General features: G+C 50.8%; 1 protein-coding gene across 1 annotated transcript in view; it reads right to left on the minus strand.

The window, feature by feature from the left end:
* LOC137363743 (rhotekin-like) overlaps positions 1 to 21,938 on the minus strand; it is a 159,010-nt gene that overhangs the window by 136,559 nt on the left and 513 nt on the right. The gene's annotated exons all lie outside the window — the stretch shown is intronic.

Genomic DNA, 21,938 nt, shown 5'->3' on the forward strand with positions numbered 1-21,938 from the left:
CAACCTCTGTCTTTCTAATGAAAATAATCCTAATCTACTCAACCTCTCTTCATAGCTAGCGCCCTCCATACCAGGCAACATCCTGGTGAACCTCCACTGCACCCTCTCCAAAGCATCCACATCCTTTTGGTAATGTGGCGACCAGAACTGCACGCAGTATTCCAAATGTGGCCGAACCAAAGTCCTATACAACTGTAACATGAACTTAGAGAGGATATCCCAGGTGGAATGTCCAGCGAGGCCATATGGGTAGAACTTAGAAATAAGAAAGGGGTGATCACTTTGATGGGATTATACTATAGGCCCCCCAATTGTCAGAGGGAAGTGGAGGAGCATATATGTAGGGAAATCACAGATAGGTGTAGGAATTATAGGGTTGTAATAGGAGGTGATTTTAACTTCCCTAATATTGACTGGGACTGCCTTAGTGCTAAGGGATTAGATGGAGAAGAAATTGTTAAGTGTATCCAGGATAGTTTTCTGAAGCAGTATGTGGATGGCCCTACTAGAGAAGGGGCTACACTCGACCTCCTCTTGGGAAATCAGGCTGGGCAGGTGGTTGATGTGTCAGTGGGGGAGCACTTTGGGATCAGTGACCATAACTCTATTAGCTTCAAGATAGTTATGGAAAAGGATAGGACTGGTCCTCAGGTTGAAGTCCTAAATTGGGGGAAGGCTAATTTTGATGGTATCAGACAGGAACTCTCAAAAGTTGAATGGGAGAGGCTGTTTACAGGTAAAGGGACGTCTGGCAAGTGGGAGGCTTTTAAAAGTGAGATAGGAAGAGTTCAGGGCCGGAATGTTCCTCTAAGATGGAAGGGCAAGGCTGGCAAGTTTAGGGAACCTTGGTTGACGAGGGATAATGAGGGTCTGGTCAGGATAAAGAAGGAGGCATATGTCAGGTATAGGCAGCTGGGATCGAGCGAGTCCCTCGAGGAATATAGGGGATGTAGGACTACACTTAAGAAGGAAGTTAGGAGGGCGAAAAGGAGATTTCCCTGGCAGATAAGATAAAGGAGAATCCTAAAAGATTCTATAAGTATATTAAAAGGGTAGCGAGGGAGAGAGTAGGTCCCCTTAAGGATCAGTGTGGTAATCTATGTGTGGAGCCACAGGAAATGGGCACGGTCTTAAATGAACATTTCTCGTCCGTATTTACCGTGGAGAAGGTCATGGAAGCTTGTGAGTTCAAGGGAGGGAACAGCGATATCCTGGAGCAAATCAACATTACAAAGGAGGAGGTGTTGGAGGTTTTGAAGTGCATTAAGGTGGATAAATCCCCAGGGCCTGACCAGGTGTATCCTAGGATGCTATGGGAAGCAAGGGAGGAGATTGCTGGGGCCCTGGCAGAGATTTTTTTTATCATCGTTAGCCACAGGTGAGATACTGGAAGACTGGAGGATATCTAATGTTGTGCCTTTATTTAAGAAGGGCAGCAGGGATAAGCCAGGGAACTACAGGCCGGTGAGCCTTACATCAGTGGTGGGAAAGTTATTGGAAGGGATTCAGAGAGTCAGGATTTATATGCATCTGGAAAGGCAAGGTCTGATTAGGGATAGTCAGCATGGCTTTATGCATGGGAAATCATGTATCACGAATTTGATTGAGTTTTTCGAGGAGGTGACCAAGAGGATTGACAAGGGCAGGGTGATGGACGTTGTCAACATGGACTTTAGCAAGGCCTTTGACAAGGTCCCGCATGGTAGGCTGAACAAAGAACAAAGAACAGTACAGCACAGGAACAGGCCATTCGGCCCTCCAAGCCTGCGCCGATCTTGATGCCTGCCTAAACTAAAACCTTCTGCACTTCCGGGGACCGTATCCCTCTATTCCCTTCCGATTCATATATTTGTCAAGATGCCTCTTAAACGTCACCCCTCCACCTCCGTCATTCCAGTGAAAACAATCCGAGTTTTTCCAACCTCTCCTCATAGCTAATGCCCTCCAGACCAGGCAACATCCTGATAAATCTCCTCTGTACCCTCTCCAAAGCCTCCACGTCCTTCGGGTAGTGTGGCGACCAGAATTGCACGCAATATTCTAAGTGTTGCCTAACTAAAGTTCTGTACAGCTGCAGCATGACTTGCCAATTTTTATACTCTATGCCCCGACCGATGAAGGCAAGCATGCCATATGCGTTCTTGACCACCTTATCCACCTGCGTTGCCACTTTCAGTGACCTGTGGACCTGTACGCCCAGATGTCTCTGCCTGGATCTATGATGTTGTTGCTATTACAGAAATTTGGTTGAGGGAAGGACAGGATTGGCAGCTAAATGTTCCAGGATTTAGAAGCTTCAGGGAGGATAGAGGGGGATATAAAAGGGGTGGGGGAGTTGCATTACTGGTTAAGGAGAATATCACAGCTGTACTGTGGGAGGACACCTCGGAGGGGTCATGCAGCGAGGCAATATGGGTGGAGCTCAGGAATAGGAAGGGTGCAGTCACTATGTTGGGGGTTTACTACAGGCCTCCCAACAGCCAGCAGGAGGTAGAGGAGCAGATATGTAGACAGATTTTGGAAAGATGTAAAGGTAACAGGGTTGTAGTGGTGGGTGATTTTAACTTCCCCGATATTGAATGGGACTCAGTGGCTTGGATGGGGCAGAATTTGTAAGGAGCATCCAGGAGGGCTTCTTGAAACAATACGTCGATAGTCCAACTAGGGATGGGGCCGTACTGGACCTGGTATTGGGGAATGAGCCCGGCCAGGTGGTCGAAATTTCAGTCGGGGAGCATTTCGGGAACAGTGACCATAATTCCATAAGTTTTAAGGTACTTGTGGATAAGGATAAGAGTAGTCCTCGGGTGAAGGTGCTAAATTGGGGGAAGGCTAATTATAACAATATTAGGCAGGAACTGAAGAATTTAGGCTGGGAGCGGCTGTTTGAGGGTAAATCAACATCTGACATGTGGGAGTCTTTCAAACGTCAGTTGATTAGAATCCAGGACCAGCATGTTCCTGTGAGGAAGAAGGATAGGTTTGGCAGGTTTCGGGAACCTTGGATAACGCAGGATATTGTGAGCCGAGTCAAAAAGAAAAAGGAAGCATTTGTGAGGGCTGGAAGGCGAGGAACAGATGAATCCCTTGAGGAATATAAAGACAGGAGGAAGGTACTTAAGCAAAGAGTCAGAAGGGCTAAAAGGGGTTATGAGAAGTCATTGGCAAACAGGATTAAGGAAAATCGCAAGGCTTTTTATACATATATAAAGAGCAAGAGGGTAACCAGGGAAAGGGTTGGCCCACTCAAGGACAGAGAAGGGAATCTATGTGTGGAGCCAGAGGAAAGGGGCGAGGTACAAAATGAGTACTTTGCATCAGTATTCATCAAGGAGAAGGACTTGGTGGATGACGAGCCTAGGGAAGGGAGTGTAGATAGTCTCAGTCATCTCATTATCAAAAAGGAGGAGGTGTTGGGTATCTTGCAAAGCATTAAGGTAGATAAGTCCCCAGGGCCTGATGGGATCTACCCCAGAATACTAAGGGAGGAAAGGGAAGAAATTGCTGGGGCCTTGACAGAAATCTTTGCATCCTCATTGGCTACAGGTGAGGTCCCAGAGGACTGGAGAATAGCCAATGTTGTTCCTTTGTTTAAGAAGGGTAGCAAGGATAATCCAGGAAATTATAGGCCGGTGAGCTTTACGTCAGTGGTAGGGAAACTATCAGAGAGGATTCTTCGGGACAGGATTTACCCCCATTTGGAAACAAATGGACTTATTAGCGAGAGGCAGCATGGTTTTGTGAACGGGAGCTCGTATCTCACTAATTTGATTGAGTTTTTTGAGGAAGTGACGAAGGGCAGTGGATGTTATCTATATGGACTTCAGTAAAGCCTTTGACAAGGTCCCTCATGGCAGACTGGTACAAAAGGTGAAGTCACATGGGATCAGATGGGAGCTGGCAAGATGGATACAGAACTGGCTCGGTCATAGAAGACAGAGGATAGCAGTGCTTTTCTGAATGGAGGGATGTGACTAGTGGTGTTCCGCAGGGATCAGTGCTGGGACCTTTGCTGTTTGTATCATATAAATGATTTGAAGGAAAATGTAGCTGGTCTGATTAGTAAGTTTGCGGACGACACAAAGGTTGGTGGAGTTGCAGCCAGTGATGAAGGTTGTCAGAGGATACAGCAGGATGTCGATCGGTTGGAGACTTGGGCGGAGAAATGGCAGATGGAGTTTAATCCGGAAAAATGTGAGGTAATGCATTTTGGAACTTCTAATGCAGGTGGGAAGTATACAGTAAATGGCAGAACCCTTAGGAGTATTGACAGGCAGAGAGATCTGGGCGTACAGGTCCACAGGTCACTGAAAGTGGCAACGCAGGTGGATAAGGTAGTCAAGAAGGCATACGGCATGCTTGCCTTCATCGGTCGGGGCATAGAGTATAAAAATTGGCAAGTCATGTTGCAGCTGTACAGAACTTTAGTTAGGTCACACTTAGAATACTGCATGCAATACTGGTCGCCACACTACCAGAAGGACGTGGAGGCTTTGGAGAGGGTACAGAGGAGGTTTATCAGGATGTTGCCTGGTCTGGAGGGCATTAGCTATGAGGAGAGGTTGGATAAACTCGGATTGTTTTCACTGGAATGACGGAGGTGGAGGGGCGACATGATAGAGGTTTACAAAGTTATGAGTGGCATGGACAGAGTGGATAGTCAGAAGCTTTTTCCCAGGGTGGAAGATTCAATTACTAGGGGACATAGGTTTAAGGTGAGAGGGGCAAAGTTTAGAGGGGATGTGCGAGGCAAGTTCTTTATACAGAGGGTGGTGAGTGCCTGGAACTTGTTGCCGGGGGAGGTGGTGGAAGCAGATACCATAGAGACGTTTAATAGGCATCTTGACAAATACATGAACAGGATGGGAATAGAGGGATACGGACCCTGGGAGTGCAGAAGGTTTTAGTTTAGGCAGGCATCAAAATCGGCGCAGGCTTGGAGGGCCGAATGGCCTGTTCCTGTGCTGTACTGTTCTTTGTTCTTGTTCTTTGTCAATACTCCTCAGAGTTCTGCCATTTACTGTATACTTTCCAACTGTATTAGATCTTCCAAAATGCAACACCTCACATTTGTCCAGATTAAACTCCATCTGCAATTTCTCCGCCCAAGTCTCCAACCGATCTATATCCTGCTGGATCCTCTGACAATCCTCATCACGATCCGCAACTCCACCAACCTTTGTGCCGTCCGCAAACTTACTAATCAGACCAGCTACATTTTCCTTCAAATCATTTATTTATACTACAAACAGCAAAGGTCCCAGCACTGATCCCTGCGGAACACCACTAGTCACATCCCTCCAAACAGAAAAGCACCCTTCCACTGCTACCCTCTGTCTTCTATGACCAAGCCAGTTCTGTATCCATCTTGCCAGCTCACCTCTGATCCCATGTGACTTCATCTTTTGTACCAGTCTGCCATGCGGGACCTTGTCAAAGGCTTTACTGAAGTCCATATAGATAACATCCACTGCCCTTCCTTCACCAATCATCTTTGTCACTTCCTCAAAAAACTCAATCAAATTAGTGAGACATGACCTCCCCTTCACAAAACCATCCTGCCTCTCGCTAATAAGTCCAATTGTTTCCAAATGGGAGTAAATCCTGTCGCGAAGAATCCTCTTTAATAATTTCCCTACCACTGATGTAAGGCTCACCGGCCTATAATTTCCCGGATTATCCTTGCTACCCTTCTTAAATAAAGAACAAAGAACAAAGAAAATTACAGCACAGGAACAGGCCCTTCGGCCCTCCAAGCCTGCGCCGATCCAGATCCTTGTTCAAGAAGGGGAGTAGAGACAGCCCTGGTAATTATAGACCTGTGAGCCTTACTTCGGTTGTGGGTAAAATGTTGGAAAAGGTTATAAGAGACAGGATTTATAATCATCTTGAAAAGAATAAGTTCATTAGCGATAGTCAGCACGGTTTTGTGAAAGGTAGGTCGTGCCTCACAAACCTTATTGAGTTTTTCGAGAAGGTGACCAAACAGGTGGATGAGGGTAAAGCCGTGGATGTGGTGTATATGGATTTCAGTAAGGCGTTTGATAAGGTTCCCCACGGTAGGCTATTGCAGAAAATACGCAAGTATGGGGTTGAAGGTGATTTAGAGCTTTGGATCAGAAATTGGCTAGCTGAAAGAAGACAGAGGGTGGTGGTTGATGGCAAATGTTCATCCTGGAGTTTAGTTACTAGTGGTGTACCGCAAGGTTCTGTTTTGGGGCCACTGCTGTTTGTCATTTTTAGAAACGACCTGGATGAGGGTGTAGAAGGGTGGGTTAGTAAATTTGCGGATGACACGAAGGTCGGTGGAGTTGTGGATAGTGTCGAAGGGTGTTGTAGGGGACAGAGGGACATAGATAGGCTGCAGAGCTGGGCTGAGAGATGGCAAATGGAGTTTAATGCGGAGAAGTGTGAGGTGATTCACTTTGGAAGGAGTAACAGGAATGCAGAGTACTGGGCTAATGGGAAGATTCTTGGTAGTGTAGATGAGCAGAGAGATCTTGGTATCCAGGTACATAAATCCCTGAAAGTTGCTACCCAGGTTAATAGGGCTGTTAAGAAGGCATATGGTGTGTTAGCCTTTATTAGTAGGGGGATCGAGTTTCAGAGCCACGGGGTCATGATGCAGCTGTACAAAACTCTGGTGAGGCCGCACCTGGAGTATTGCGTGCAGTTCTGGTCACCGCATTATAGGAAGGATGTCGAAGCTTTGGAAAGGGTGCAGAGGAGATTTACTAGGATGTTGCCTGGTATGGAAGGAAGGTCTTACGAGGAAAGGCTGAGGGACTTGGGGTTGTTTTCGTTAGAGAGAAGGAGGAGGAGAGGTGACTTAATAGAGACATACAAGATAATCAGAGGGTTAGATAGGGTGGATAGTGAGAGTCTTTTTCCTCGGATGAGGATGGCAAACACGAGGGGACATAGCTTTAAGTTGAGGGGTGAAAGATATAGGACAGATGTCAGAGGTAGTTTCTTTACGCAGAGAGTAGTAGGGGCGTGGAACGCCCTGCCTGCAACAGTAGTAGACTCGCCAACTTTAAGGGCATTTAAGTGGTCATTGGATAGACATATGGATGTAAATGGAATAGTGTAGGTCAGATGATCGGCGCAACATCGAGGGCCGAAGGGCCTGTACTGCGCTGTAATATTCTAAAAAAAAAAGATTCTCTATCTAAACATGTCGCCTATTTTCTAAGGGTCTGTATCTCCTTGCTTCCTGCCCATTCATGTATCTGTCTAGATACATCTTAAAAGACGCTATCGTGCCCGCGTCTACCACCTCCGCTGACAATGCATTCCAGGCACCCACCACCCTCTGCGTAAAGAACTTTCCACGCATATCCCCCCTAAACATTTCCCCTCTCACTTTGAACTCGTGACCCCGAGTAATTGAATCCCCCACTCTGGGAAAAAGCTTCCTGCTATCCAGCCTGTCTATACCTCTCATGATTTTGTACACCTCAATCAGGTCCCCCCTCAACCTCCGCCTTTCTAATGAAAATTATCCTAATCTACTCAACCTCTCTTCATCGCTAGCGCCCGCCATACCAGGCAACATCCTGGTGAACCTCCTCTGCACCCGCTCCAAAGCATCCACATCCTTTTGGTAATGTGGCGACCAGAACTGCACGCAGTATTCCAAATGTGGCCGAACCAAAGTCCGAAACAACTGTAACATGACCTGCCAACTCTTGTACTCAATGCCCCGTCCGATGAAGGAAAGCATGCCGTATGCCTTCTTGACCACTCTATTGACCTGCGTTGCCACCTTCAGGGAACAATGGACCTGAACACCCAAATCTCTCTGTACATCAATTTTCCCCAGGACTTTTCCATTTACTGTATAGTTCACTCTTGAATTGGATCTTCCAAAATGCATCACCTCACATTTGCCCTGATTGAACTCCATCTGCCATTTCTCTGCCCAACTCTCCAATCTATCTATATTCTGCTGTATTCTCTGACAGTCCCCTTCACTATCTGCTACTCCACCAATCTTAGTGTCGTCTGCAAACTTGCTAATCAGACCACCTATACTTTCCTCCAAATCATTTATGTATATCACAAACAACAGTGGTCCCAGCACGGATCCCTGTGGAACACCACTGGTCACACGTCTCCATTTTGAGAAACTCCCTTCCACTGCTACTCTCTGTCTCCTGTTGCCCAGCCAGTTCTTTATCCATCTAGCTAGTACACCCTGGACCCCATGCGACTTCACTTTCTCCATCAGCCTACCATGGGGAACCTTATCAAACGCCTTACTGAAGTCCATGTATATGACATCTACAGCCCTTCCCTCATCAATCAACTTTGTCACTTCCTCAAAGAATTCTATTAAGTTGGTAAGACATGACCTTCCCTGCACAAAACCATGTTGCCGATCACTGATAAGCCCATTTTCTTCCAAATGGGAATAGATCCTATCCCTCAGTATCTTCTCCAGCAGCTTCCCTACCACTGACGTCAGGCTCACCGGTCTATAATTACCTGTATTTTCCCTGCTACCCTTCTTAAACAAGGGGACAACATTAGCAATTCACCAGTCCTCCGGGACCTCACCCGTGTTTAAGGATGCTGCAAAGATATCTGTTAAGGCCCCAGCTATTTCCTCTCTCGCTTCCCTCAGTAACCTGGGATAGAACCCATCCGGACCTGGGGACTTGTCCACCTTAATGCCCTTTAGAATACCCAACACTTCCTCCCTCCTTATGCCGACTTGACCTAGAGTAATCAAACATCTATCCCTAACCTCAACATCCGTCATGTCCCTCTCCTCGGTGAATACCGATGCAAAGTACTCGTTTAAAATCTCACCCATTTTCCCTGACTCCACGCATAACTTTCCTCCTTTGTCCTTGAGTGGGCCAATCCTTTCTCTAGTTACCCTCTTGCTCCTTATATATGAATAAAAGGCTTTGGGATTTTCCTTAACCCTGTTTGCTAAAGATATTTCATGACCCCTTTTAGCCCTCTTAATTCCTCGTTTCAGATTGGTCCTACATTCCCGATATTCTTTCAAAGCTTCGTCTTTCTTCAGCCGCCTAGACCTTATGTATGCTTCCTTTTTCCTCTTAGCTAGTCTCACAACTTCACCTGTCATCCATGGTTCCCTAATCTTGCCATTTCTACCCCTCATTTTCACAGGAACATGTCTCTCCTGCACGCTAATCAACCTCTCTTTAAAAGCCTCCCACATATCAAATGTGGATTTACCTTCAAACAGCTGCTCCCAATCTACATTCCCCAGCTCCTGCCGAATTTTGGTATAGTTGGCCTTCCCCCAATTTAGCACTCTTCCTTTAGGACCACTCTCGTCTTTGTCCATGAGTATTTTAAAACTTACGGAATTGTGATCACTATTCCCAAAGTAGTCCCCTACTGAAACTTCAACCACCTGGCCGGGCTCATTCCCCAACACCAGGTCCAGTATGGCCCCTTCCCGAGTTGGACTATTTACATACTGCTCTAGAAAACCCTCCTGGATGCTCCTTACAAATTCTGCTCCATCTGGACCTCTAACACTAAGTGAATCCCAGTCAATGTTCGGAAAATTAAAATCTCCTATCACCACCACCCTGTTGCTCCTACATCTTTCCATAATCTGTTTACATATTTGTACCTCTATCTCACGCTCGCTGTTGGGAGGCCTGTAGTACAGCCCCAACATTGTTACCGCACCCTTCCTATTTCTGAATTCTGCCCAAATTGCCTCACTGCTCGAGTCCTCCATAGTGCCCTCCTTCAGCACAGCTGTGATATCCTCTTTGACCAGTAATGCAACTCCTCCACCCCTTTTACCTCCCTCTCTATCCCGCCTGAAGCATCGATAGCCTGGGATATTTAGTTGCCAATCATGCCCTTCCCTTAACCAAGTCTCAGTAATAGCAATAACATCATGCTCCCAGGTACTAATCCAAGCCCTAAGTTCATCTGCCTTACCTACTACACTTCTTGCATTAAAACAAATGCACCTCAGACCACCAGTCCCTTTGCGTACATCATCTGCTCCCTGCCTACTCTTTCCCTTAATCACGCTGACTTCATTATCTAGTTCCTTACAGGCTTTAGTTACTACCACCTTACTGTCCACTGACCTCCTCATTTGGTTCCCATCCCCCTGCCACATTAGTTTAAACCCTCCCCAACAGCGTTAGCAAAAGCACCCCCAAGGACATTGGTTCCAGTCCGGCCCAGGTGTAGACCGTCCAATTTGTAATGGGGACAACATTGGCTATTTTCCAGTCCTCTGGGACCTCACCTGTAGCCAATGAGGATACAAAGATTTCTGTCAAGGCGCCAGCAATTTCTTCCCTTGCCTCCTTCAGTATTCTGGGGTAGATCCCATCAGGCCCTGGGGTCTTATCTACCTTAATGCTTTGCAAGACACCCAACACCTCCTCCTTTTTGATAATGAGATGACTGAGACTATCTACACTCCCTTCCCTAGACTCATCATGTTTAGTTTAGTTTAGAAATACAGCACTGAAACAGGCCCTTCGGCCCACTGAGTCTGTGCCGATCATCAACCACCCATTTATACTAATCCTACACGAATCCCATATTCCTACCACATCCCCACCTGTCCCTATATATTTCCCTATCACCTACCTATACTAGGGGCAATTTATAATGGCCAATTAACCTATCAACCTGCACGTCTTTGGCATGTGGGAGGAAACCGGAGCACCCGGAGGAAACCCACGCAGACACAGGGAGAACTTGCAAACTCTGCACAGGCAGTACCCAGAATTGAACCCGGGTCGCTGGAGCTGTGAGGCTGCGGTGCTAACCACTGCGCCACTGTGCCGCCCTTTTATCCTTCTCCTTGGTGAATACTGATGCAAAGTACTCATTTAGTACCTCGCCCATTTTCTCTGGCTCCACGCATAGATTCCCTTCTCTGTCCTTGAGTGGGCCAACCCTTTCCCTGGTTACCCACTTGCTCTTTATATATGTATAAAAAGCCTTGCGATTCTCCTTAATCCTGTTTGCCAATGATTTTTCATAACCTCTTTTCGCCCTCCTGACTCCTTGCTTAAGTTCCTTCCTACTGTCTTTATATTCCTCAAGGGTTTTGTCTCTTCCTAGCCTTCCAGCCCTTACAAATGCTTCCTTTTTCTTTTTGACTAGGCTCACAATATCCCGTGTTATCCAAGGTTCCCGAAACTTGCCAAACTTATCCTTCTTCCTCACAGGAACATGCTGGTCCTGGATTCTAATCAACTGACGTTTGACAGACTCCCACATGTCAGATGTTGATTTACCCTCAAGCAGCCGCCCCCAATCTAAATTCTTCAGTTCCTGCCTAATATTGTTATAATTAGCCTTCCCCCAATTTAGCACCTTCACCCGGGGACTACTCTTATCCTTATCCACAAGTACGTTAAAACATATGGAATTATGGTCACTGTTCCCGAAATGCTCCCCTACTGAAACTTCAACCACCTGGCCGGGCTCATTCCCCAATACCAGGTCCAGTACGGCCCCATCCCTAGTTGGACTATTTACATATTGTTTCAAGAAGCCCTCCTGGATACTCCTTACAAATTCTGCCCCATCTAAGCCCCTAGCACTAAGTGAGTCCCAGCCAATATAGGGGAAGTTAAAATCACCCACCACCACAACCCTGTTACCTTTACATCTTTCCAAAATCTGTCTACATATCTGCTCCTCTACCTCCCGTTGGATGTTGGGAGGCCTGTAGAAAACCCCCAACATCGTGACTGCACCCTTCCTATTCCTGAGCTCCACTCATATTGCCTCGCTGCATGACCCCTCCGAGGTGTCCTCCCGCAGTACAGCTGTGATATTCTCCTTAACCAGTAATGCAACTCCCCCACCCCTTTTACATCCCCCTCTATCCCGCCTGAAGCTTCTAAATCCCGGAATACTTAGCTGCCAATCCTGTCCTTCCCTCAACCAAGTCTCTGTAATAGCAACAACATCATAGTTCCAAGTACTAATCCAAGCTCTCAGTTCATCTGCCTTACCTGTTATACTTCTCGCATTCAAACAAATGCACTTCAGACCACCAGTCCCGCTGTGCTCAGCTGCATCTCCCTGCCTGCTCTTCCTCTCAGTCTTACTGGCCTTATTTATGAGTTCCCCCTCATTTATTTCACCTGCTGTCCTACTGCTCTGGTTCCCACCCCCCTGCCACACTAGTTTAAACCCTCCCGAGTGACGCCAGCAAACCTCGCAGCCAGGATATTTCTGCCTCTCCAGTTTAGATGCAACCCGTCCTTCTTGTACAGGTCCCATCTGTCCCTGAAGAGAGCCCAATGGTCCAGATATCTGAAACCCTCCCTTATACACCAGCTGTTCAGCCACGTGTTTAGCTTCACTATCTTCCTATTTCTAGCCTCACTGGCATGTGGCACAGGGAGTAATCCCGAGATTACAACCCCAGAGGTCCCGTCTTTTAACTTTCTACCTAAACTCCTCCTGCAGGACCTCATCACTCTTCCTGCCTATGTCGTTGGTACCGATGTGTACCACAACCTCTGGCTGTTCACCCTCCCCCTTCAGAATGCCCCCTGTCCGTTCAGAGACATCCTTGACCCTGGCACCAGGGAGGCAACATACCATCCTGGAGTCTCTTTCACGTCCACAGAAGCGCCTATCTGTGCCCCTGACTTTTGAGTCCCCTTTTACTATTGCTCTTCTGCCAGCAAGACCTCCCACTATTGCCATCTCCACTTCCCTGAACAACCTGGGATGCAAGTCATCCGGACCAGGCAGGACGAGCAGAGTAGTAATCTCAGGATTGTTACCGGTGCCACGTGCTGGTGAGGCTAGAAACAGGGAGCGAGAGCAGCTGAACATGTGGCTACAGAACTGGTGTCGGAGGGAGGGATTCAGATATGTGGATCATTGGGATACCTTCTGGGGAAGGTGGGACCTGTAGAAGAAGGACGGGTTGCATCTGAACTGGAGGGGCACCAATATCCTGGGCGGGAGGTTTGCTAGAGCTCTTCGGGAGGGTTTAAACTAGTTTGGCAGGGGGATGGGAACCGGAGCTACGGATCAGTGGATGGGGTAGCTGTTGAACAGGCAGATACAGAGTGCGGAGAGTCTGTGAGGAAGGTTAGACAGTTGACAGGGCAAAGTTGCAGCCAGTCTGATGGGTTGAAGTGTGTCTATTTTAACGCAGGAAGTGTCAGGAATAAAGGTGATGAACTTAGAGCATGGATCAGTACTTGGAGCTACGATGTTGTGGCCATTACGGAGACTTGGATATCACAGGGGCAGGAATGGATGTTGGATGTTCCGGGGTTTAGATGTTTCAAAAGGAATAGGGAGGGAGGTAAAAGAGGTGGGGGAGTGGCATTGTTAATCAGGGATAGTATCACAGCTGCAGAAAGGGAGGTCGTCGAGGAGGGTTTGTCTACTGAGTCATTATGGGTGGAAGTCAGAAACAGGAAAGGAGCAGTCACTTTGTTGGGAGTTTTCTATAGACCCCCCAATAGCAACAGAGACACGGAGGAACAGATTGGGAGGCAGATTTTGGAAAGGTGCAGAAGTAACAGGGTTGTTGTCATGGGTGACTTCAACTTCCCTAATATTGATTGGAACCTCCTTAGTGCAAATAATTTGGATGGAGCAGTTTGTGTCAGGAGTGTCCAGGAAGGTTTCCTGAATCAATATGTAGATAGGCCGACTAGAGGGGCGGCTATGTTGGATTTGGTGCTTAGCAACGAACCAGGCCAGGTGGCAGATCTCTCGGTGGGAGAGCATTTCGGTGATAGTGATCACAACTCCCTGACCTTTACTATAGTCATGGAGAGGGACAGGAGCAGACGGGATGGGAAAATATTTAATTGGGGGAGGGGGAATTACAATGCTATCAGGCAGGAACTGGGGAGCATAAATTGGGAACAGATGTTCTCAGGGAAATGCACGACAGAAATGTGGAGGTTGTTTAGGGAGCACTTGCTGCGACTGCTGGATAGGTTTGTACCGATGAGGCAAGGAAGGGATGGTAGGAGGAAGGGATGGTAGGGTGAAGGAACCTTGGATGACAAGAGATGTGGAACAGCTAGTCAAGAGGAAGAAGGAAGCTTACTTAAGGTTGAGGTAGCAAGGATCAGACAGAGCTCTAGAGGGTTACAAGGTAGCCAGGAAGGAACTGAAGAATGCACTTAGGAGAGCTAGAAGGGGACATGAAAAAGTCTTGGCGGGGAGGATTAAGGAAAATCCCAAGGCGTTCTACACTTATGTCAGGAACAAGAGGATGGCCAGAGTGAGGGTAGGGCCAATCAGGGATAGTGGAGGGAACTTGTGCCTGGAGTCGGAGGAGGTAGGGGAGGTCCTAAATGAATACTTTGCTTCAGTATTCACTAGTGAGAGGGACCTGGTCGTTTGTGAGGACAGCGTGGAACAGGCTGATATGCTCGAACAGGTTGATGTTAAGAGGGAGGATGTGCTGGAAATTTTGAATGATATGAGGATAGATAAGTCCCCGGGGCCAGACGGGATATACCCAAGGATATTATGGGAAGCGAGGGAAGAGATTGCTGCGCCTTTGGCGATGATCTTTGCGTCCTCACTGTCCACTGGAGTAGTACCGGATGATTGGAGGGTGGCAAATGTTGTTCCCTTGTTCAAGAAAGGGAATAGGGATAACCCTGGGAATTATAGACCAGTCAGTCTTACGTCGGTAGTGGGCAAATTATTGGAGAGGATTCTGAGAGACAGGATTTATGATTATTTGGAAAAGCATGGTTTGATTAGAGACAGTCAGCATGGCTTTGTGAGGGGCAGGTCATGCCTCACAAGCCTTATTGAGTTCTTTGAAGATGTGACAAAACACATTGATGAAGGAAGAGCAGTGGATGTGGTGTATATGGATTTTAGCAAGGCGTTTGATAAGGTTCCCCATGGTCGGCTCATTCAGAAAGTAAGGAGGCATGGGATACAGGGAAAGTTGGCTGTCTGGATACGGAATTGGCTGGCCCATAGAAGACAGAGGGTGGTAGTAGATGGAAAGTATTCAGCCTGGAGCTCGGTGACCAGTGGTGTTCCACAAGGATCTGTTCTGGGACCTCTGCTCTTTGTGATTTTTATAAATGACTTGGATGAGGAAGTGGAAGGCTGGGTTAGCAAGTTTGCCGATGACGCAAAGGTTGCTGGAGTTGTGGATAGTGTGGAAGGCTGTTATAGGTTGCAACGGGACATTGACAGGATGCAGAGCTGGGCTGAGAAGTGGCAGATGTACTGTGCTGTACTGTTCTGTGTTCTATGTTCTAAACACAGCCTTTCCCCTGATCCGTATTCAGCCCTGCATGAGTGATATACTGACTGATGTATATAAAGCACTGCCCAGAACATCCCTCCTTCCTAACTTGCACACAAAGAACAAAGAACAAAGAAAATTACAGCACAGGAACGGGCCCTTCATCCCTCCAAGCCTGCGCCGATCCAAATCCTCTATCTAAACCTGTCGCCTATTTTCTAAGGGTCTGTATCTCTTTACTTCCTGCCCATTCATGTATCTGTCTAGATACATCTTAAAAGACGCTATCGTGCCCGCGTCTACCACCTCCGCTGGCAATGCGTTCCAGGCACCCACCACCCTCTGCGTAAAGAACTTTCCACGCATATCCCCCCTAAACTTTTCCCCTTTCACTTTGAACTCGTGTCCCCTTGTAATTGAATCCCCCAATCTGGGAAAAAGCTTCTTGCTATCCACTCTGTCTATACCTCTCATGATTTTGTACACCTCAATCAGGTCCCCCCTCAATGCCACCATTATTGAGTGATAATCTTTGTGGCAATAACACAATCACAAGGACTGCAGAGTCCATCAATATAAACAGGGCAACTAGGGAGTGACAACAAATGCAGCCTCACCAGGGTCACCGACATCTTGGGAACAAATAAACAAAATGCTCTGCTGCCAAGCTACCTGCTGCCTGTCCTGCTACCTGGCGCCTGTCCTGCTACCTGCTGCCTCTCCTGCTACCTGGCGCCTGCCCTGCTACCTGCTGCCTGTCCTGGTACCTGGCGCCTGTCCTGCTACCTGCCCTGCTATCTGATACCTGCCCTGCTAAATGGCGCCTGTCCTGCTGCCTGGCGCCTGTCCTGATACCTGATGCCTGTCCTGCTACCTGGCGCCTGTCCCGATACCTGTCCTGCTACCTGGCGCCTGTCCTGCTACCAGATGCCTGTCCTGATACCTGATGCCTGTCCTGATACCTGGCGCCTGTCCTGATACCTGCTACCTGGCACCTGTCCTGCTACCTGATACCTGTCCTGATACCTGGCGCCTGTCCTGATACCTGCTACCTGGCGCCTGTCCTACTACCTGGTGCCTGTCCTGATACCTGGCGCATGTCCTGCTACCTGATGCCTGTCCTGATACCTAGTGCCTGTCCTGATACCTGGTGCCTGTCCTGATACCTGGTGCCTGTCCTGCTGCCTGGTGCCTGTCCTGCTGCCTGGTGCCTGTCCTGCTGCCTGGTGCCTGTCCTGCTACCTGACGCCTGTCCTGCTACCTGATACCTGTCCTGATACCTGGTGCCTGTCCTGCTACCTGATACCTGGTGCCTGTCCTGATACCTGGTGCCTGACCTGCTACCTGGCGCCTGTCCTGCTACCTGATGCCTGTCCTGCTACCTGGCGCCTGTCCTGCTACCTGGCGCCTGCCCTGCTACCTGGCGCCTGTCCTGCTACCTGGCGCCTGTCCTGCTACCTGGCGCCTGTCCTGATACCTGGCGCCTGTCCTGATACCTGTCCTGCTACCTGATGCCTGTCCTGCTACCTGGCGCCTGTCCTGCTACCTGGCGCCTGTCCTGCTACCTGGCGCCTGTCCTGCTACCTGATGCCTGTCCTGCTACCTGGTATCTGTCCTGCTACCTGGCGCCTGTCCTGCTACCTGGCGCCTGTCCTGCTACCTGTCCTGATACCTGGCGCCTGTCCTGCTACCTGGCACCTGTCCTGCTACCTGATACCTGTCCTGCGTCCTGCAACCTGGCGCCTGTCCTGCTACCTGATACCTGTCCTGCGTCCTGCAACCTGGCGCCTGTCCTGCTACCTGATACCTGTCCTGCGTCCTGCTACCTGGCGCCTGTCCTGATACCTGATACCTGTCCTGCTACCTGATGCCTGTCCTGCTACCTGATACCTGTCCTGCGTCCTGCTACCTGGCGCCTGTCCTGCTACCTGGCGCCTGTCCTGCGTCCTGGCGCCTGTCCTGCGCCCTGATATCTGTCCTGCGTCCTGCTGCCTGGCGCCTGTCCTGCTACCTGATGCCTGTCCTGATACCTGCCGCCTGTCCTGCTACCTGATGCCTGTCCTGCTACCTGGCGCCTGTCCTGCTACCTTTCCTGCTACCTGATGCCTGTCCTGATACCTGGTGCCTATCCTGATACCTGGCGCCTGTCCTGCTACCTGGCGCTTGTCCTGATACCTGGTGCCTGTCCTGCTACCTGGCGCCTGTCCTGCTACCTGGCGCCTGTCCTGCTACCTGGCGCCTGTCCTGCGTCCTGCTACCTGGCGCCTGTCCTGCTACCTGATACCTGTCCTGATGCCTGGCGCCTGTCCTGTAACCTGATGCCTGTCCTGCTACCTGGTGCCTGTCCTGCTACCTGGTGCCTGTCCTGATATCTGGTGCCTGTCCTGATATCTGGTGCCTGTCCTGCTACCTGGCGCCTGTCCCGATACCTGTCCTGATACCTGGTGCCTGTCCTGCTACCTGGCGCTAATCCTGATACCTGGCGCCTGTCCTGATACCTGATGCATGTCCCGATACTTGGTTCCTGTCCTGCTACCTGGCGCCTGTCCTGATACCTGTCCTGCTACCTGATGCCTGTCCTGCTACCTGGCGCCTGTCCTGCTACCTGGCGCCTGTCCTGCTACCTGGCGCCTGTCCTGCTACCTGGCGCCTGTCCTGCTACCTGATACCTGTCCTGCATCCTGCAACCTGCCGCCTATCCTGCTACCTGATACCTGTCCTGCGTCCTGATACCTGGCGCCTGTCCTGATACCTGTCCTGATACCTGGTGCCTGTCCTGCTACCTGATGCCTGTCCTGCTACCTGGCACCTGTCCTGCCACCTGATACCTGTCCTGCGTCCTGCTACCTGGCGCCTGTCCTGCTACCTGATACCTGTCCTGCGTCCTGCTACCTGGTGCCTGTTCTGCTACCTGGCGCCTGTCCTGCGCCCTGATATCTGTCCTGCTACCTGATATCTGTCCGGCGTCCAGCTGCCTGGCGCCTGTCCTGCTACCTGATACCTGTCCTGATACCTGCCGCCTGTCCTGCTACCTGATGCCTGTCCTGCTACCTGGTGCCTGTCCTGCTACCTGGCGCCTGTCCTGCTACCTGGCGCCTGTCCTGCTACCTGATGCCTGTCCTGATACCTCTCCTGCTACCTGATGCCTGTCATGATACCTGGTGCCTGTCCTGCTACCTGGCGCCTGTCCTGCTACCTGGCGCTTGTCCTGCTACCTGGTGCCTGTCCTGCTACCTGATGCCTGTCCTGCTACCTGGCGCCTGTCCTGCTACCTGGTGCCTGTCCTGCTAGCTGTCCTGATGCCTGGCGCCTGTCCTGTAACCTGATGCCTGTCCTGATACCTGGTGCCTGTCCTGCTACCTGGTGCCTGTCCTGCTACCTGATGCCTGTCCTGCTACCTGGTGCCTGTCCTGCTACCTGGTGCCTGTCCTGCTACCTGGCGCCTGTCCCGATACCTGTCCTGCTACCTGGCGCCTGTCCTGCTACCTGGCGCTTGTCCTGCTACCTGGTGCCTGTCCTGCTACCTGGTGCCTGTCCTGCTACCTGGCGCCTGTCCCGATACCTGTCCTGATACCTGGCGCCTGTCCTGATACCTGATGCATGTCCCGATACTTGGTTCCTGTCCTGCTACCTGATGCCTGTCCTGATACCTGGCGCCTGTCCTGCTAGCTGGCGCCTGTCCTGCTACCTGGTGCCTGTCCTGCTACCTGATACCTGTCCTGCGTCCTGCTACCTGGCGCCTGTCCTGCCTCCTGTCCTACTACCTGATGCCTGTCCTGATACCTGGTGTCTGTCCTGATACATGATGCCTCTCCTGATACATGATGCCTGTCCTGATACCTGGCGTATGTCCTGCTACCTGATGCCTGTCCTGCTGCCTGGCGCCTGTCCTGCTACCTGATACCTGTCCTGATACCTGTCCTGATACCTGATGCCTGTCCTGATACCTGGTGCCTGTCCTGATACCTGGTGCCTGTCCTGCTACCTGATACCTGTCCTGATACCTGGTGCCTGTCCTGCTACCTGATACCTGTCCTGATACCAGGTGCCTGTCCTGCTACCTGATGCCTGTCCTGATACCTGGTGCCTGTCCTGATACCTGATACCTGTCCTGCTACCTGATACCTGTCCTGATACCTGGTGGCTGTCCTAACTGGCGCCTGTCCTGCTACCTGATACCTGTCCTGCTACCTGATGCCTGTCCTGCTACCTGGCGCCTGTCCTGCTACCTGGCGCCTGTCCTGCTACCTGGCGCCTGTCCTGCTACCTGGCGCCTGTCCTGCTACCTGATGCCTGTCCTGATACCTGATACCTGTCCTGATACCTGGTGGCTGTCCTGCTACCTGATACCTGTCCTGCTACCTGATGCCTGTCCTGATACCTGATACCTGTCCTGATACCTGGTGGCTGTCCTAACTGGCGCCTGTCCTGCTACCTGATACCTGTCCTGCTACCTGATGCCTGTCCTGCTACCTGGCGCCTGTCCTGCTACCTGGCGCCTGTCCTGCTACCTGGCGCCTGTCCTGATACCTGATGCATGTCCTGATACCTGGCGCCTGTCCTGCTACCTGGCGCCTGTCCTGCTACCTGGCGCCTGTCCTGCTACCTGGCGCCTGTCCTGCTACCTGGCGCCTGTCCTGCTACTTGATACCTGTCCTACTACCTGGTGCCTGTCCTGATACTTGATACCTGTCCTGCTACCTGGTGGCTGTCCTGCTACCTGGTGGCTGTCCTGCTAACTGGCGCCTGTCCTGCTACCTGATACCTGTCCTGCTACCTGATGCCTGTCCGGATACCTGGCGCCTGTCCGGATACCTGGCGCCTGTCCGGATACCTGATGCCTGTCCTGATACCTGGCGCCTGTCCTGATACCTGTCCTGATACCTGGCGCCTGTCCTGATACCTGGCGCCTGTCCTGCTACTTGATACCTGTCCTGCTACCTGATACCTGGTGGCTGTCCTGCTAACTGGCGCCTGTCCTGCTACTTGATACCTGTCCTGCTACCTGATACCTGGTGGCTGTCCTGCTAACTGGCGCCTGTCCTGCTACCTGATGCCTGTCCTGCTACCTGGTGGCTGTCCTGCTAACTGGCGCCTGTCCTGCTACCTGATACCTGTCCTGCTACCTGATACCTGGTGGCTGTCCTGCTAACTGGTGCCTGTCCTGCTACCTGGCGCCTGTCCCGATACCTGTCCTGCTACCTGGCGCCTGTCCTGCTACCTGGCGCTTGTCCTGCTACCTGGCGCCTGTCCCGATACCTGTCCTGCTACCTGGCGCCTGTCCTGCTACCTGGCGCTTGTCCTGCTACCTGATGCCTGTCCTGCTACCTGGTGCCTGTCCTGCTACCTGGCGCCTGTCCCGATACCTGTCCTGATACCTGGCGCCTGTCCTGATACCTGATGCATGTCCCGATACTTGGTTCCTGTCCTGCTACCTGATGCCTGTCCTGATACCTGGCGCCTGTCCTGCTAGCTGGCGCCTGTCCTGCTACCTGGTGCCTGTCCTGCTACCTGGTGCCTGTCCTGCTACCTGATACCTGTCCTGCGTCCTGCTACCTGGCGCCTGTCCTGCCTCCTGTCCTACTACCTGATGCCTGTCCTGATACCTGGTGTCTGTCCTGATACATGATGCCTGTCCTGATACCTGGTGCCTGTCCTGCTACCTGGTGCCTGTCCTGCTACCTGGCGCCTGTCCCGATACCTGTCCTGATACCTGGCGCCTGTCCTGATACCTGATGCATGTCCCGATACTTGGTTCCTGTCCTGCTACCTGATGCCTGTCCTGATACCTGGCGCCTGTCCTGCTAGCTGGCGCCTGTCCTGCTACCTGGTGCCTGTCCTGCTACCTGATACCTGTCCTGCGTCCTGCTACCTGGCGCCTGTCCTGCCTCCTGTCCTACTACCTGATGCCTCTCCTGATACATGATGCCTGTCCTGATACCTGGCGTATGTCCTGCTACCTGATGCCTGTCCTGCTGCCTGGCGCCTGTCCTGCTACCTGATACCTGTCCTGATACCTGTCCTGATACCTGATGCCTGTCCTGATACCTGATGCCTGTCCTGATACCTGGTGCCTGTCCTGATACCTGGCGTATGTCCTGCTACCTGATGCCTGTCCTGCTGCCTGGCGCCTGTCCTGCTACCTGATACCTGTCCTGATACCTGTCCTGATACCTGGTGCCTGTCCTGATACCTGGCGTATGTCCTGCTACCTGATGCCTGTCCTGCTGCCTGGTGCCTGTCCTGCTACCTGATACCTGTCCTGATACCTGGTGCCTGTCCTGCTACCTGATACCTGTCCTGATACCTGGTGCCTGTCCTGCTACCTGATACCTGTCCTGCTACCTGATACCTGTCCTGATACCTGGTGGCTGTCCTAACTGGCGCCTGTCCTGCTACCTGATGCCTGTCCTGCTACCTGGCGCCTGTCCTGCTACCTGGCGCCTGTCCTGCTACCTGATACCTGTCCTGCTACCTGATGCCTGTCCTGATACCTGATACCTGTCCTGATACCTGGTGGCTGTCCTAACTGGCGCCTGTCCTGCTACCTGATACCTGTCCTGCTACCTGGCGCCTGTCCTGCTACCTGGCGCCTGTCCTGCTACCTGATGCCTGTCCTGATACCTGATACCTGTCCTGATACCTGGTGGCTGTCCTGATACCTGGCGCCTGTCCTGCTACCTGGCGCCTGTCCTGCTAC

Source organism: Heterodontus francisci, chromosome 1 (assembly GCF_036365525.1).
Source record: "Heterodontus francisci isolate sHetFra1 chromosome 1, sHetFra1.hap1, whole genome shotgun sequence".
NCBI classification, from domain to species: domain Eukaryota; kingdom Metazoa; phylum Chordata; class Chondrichthyes; order Heterodontiformes; family Heterodontidae; genus Heterodontus; species Heterodontus francisci.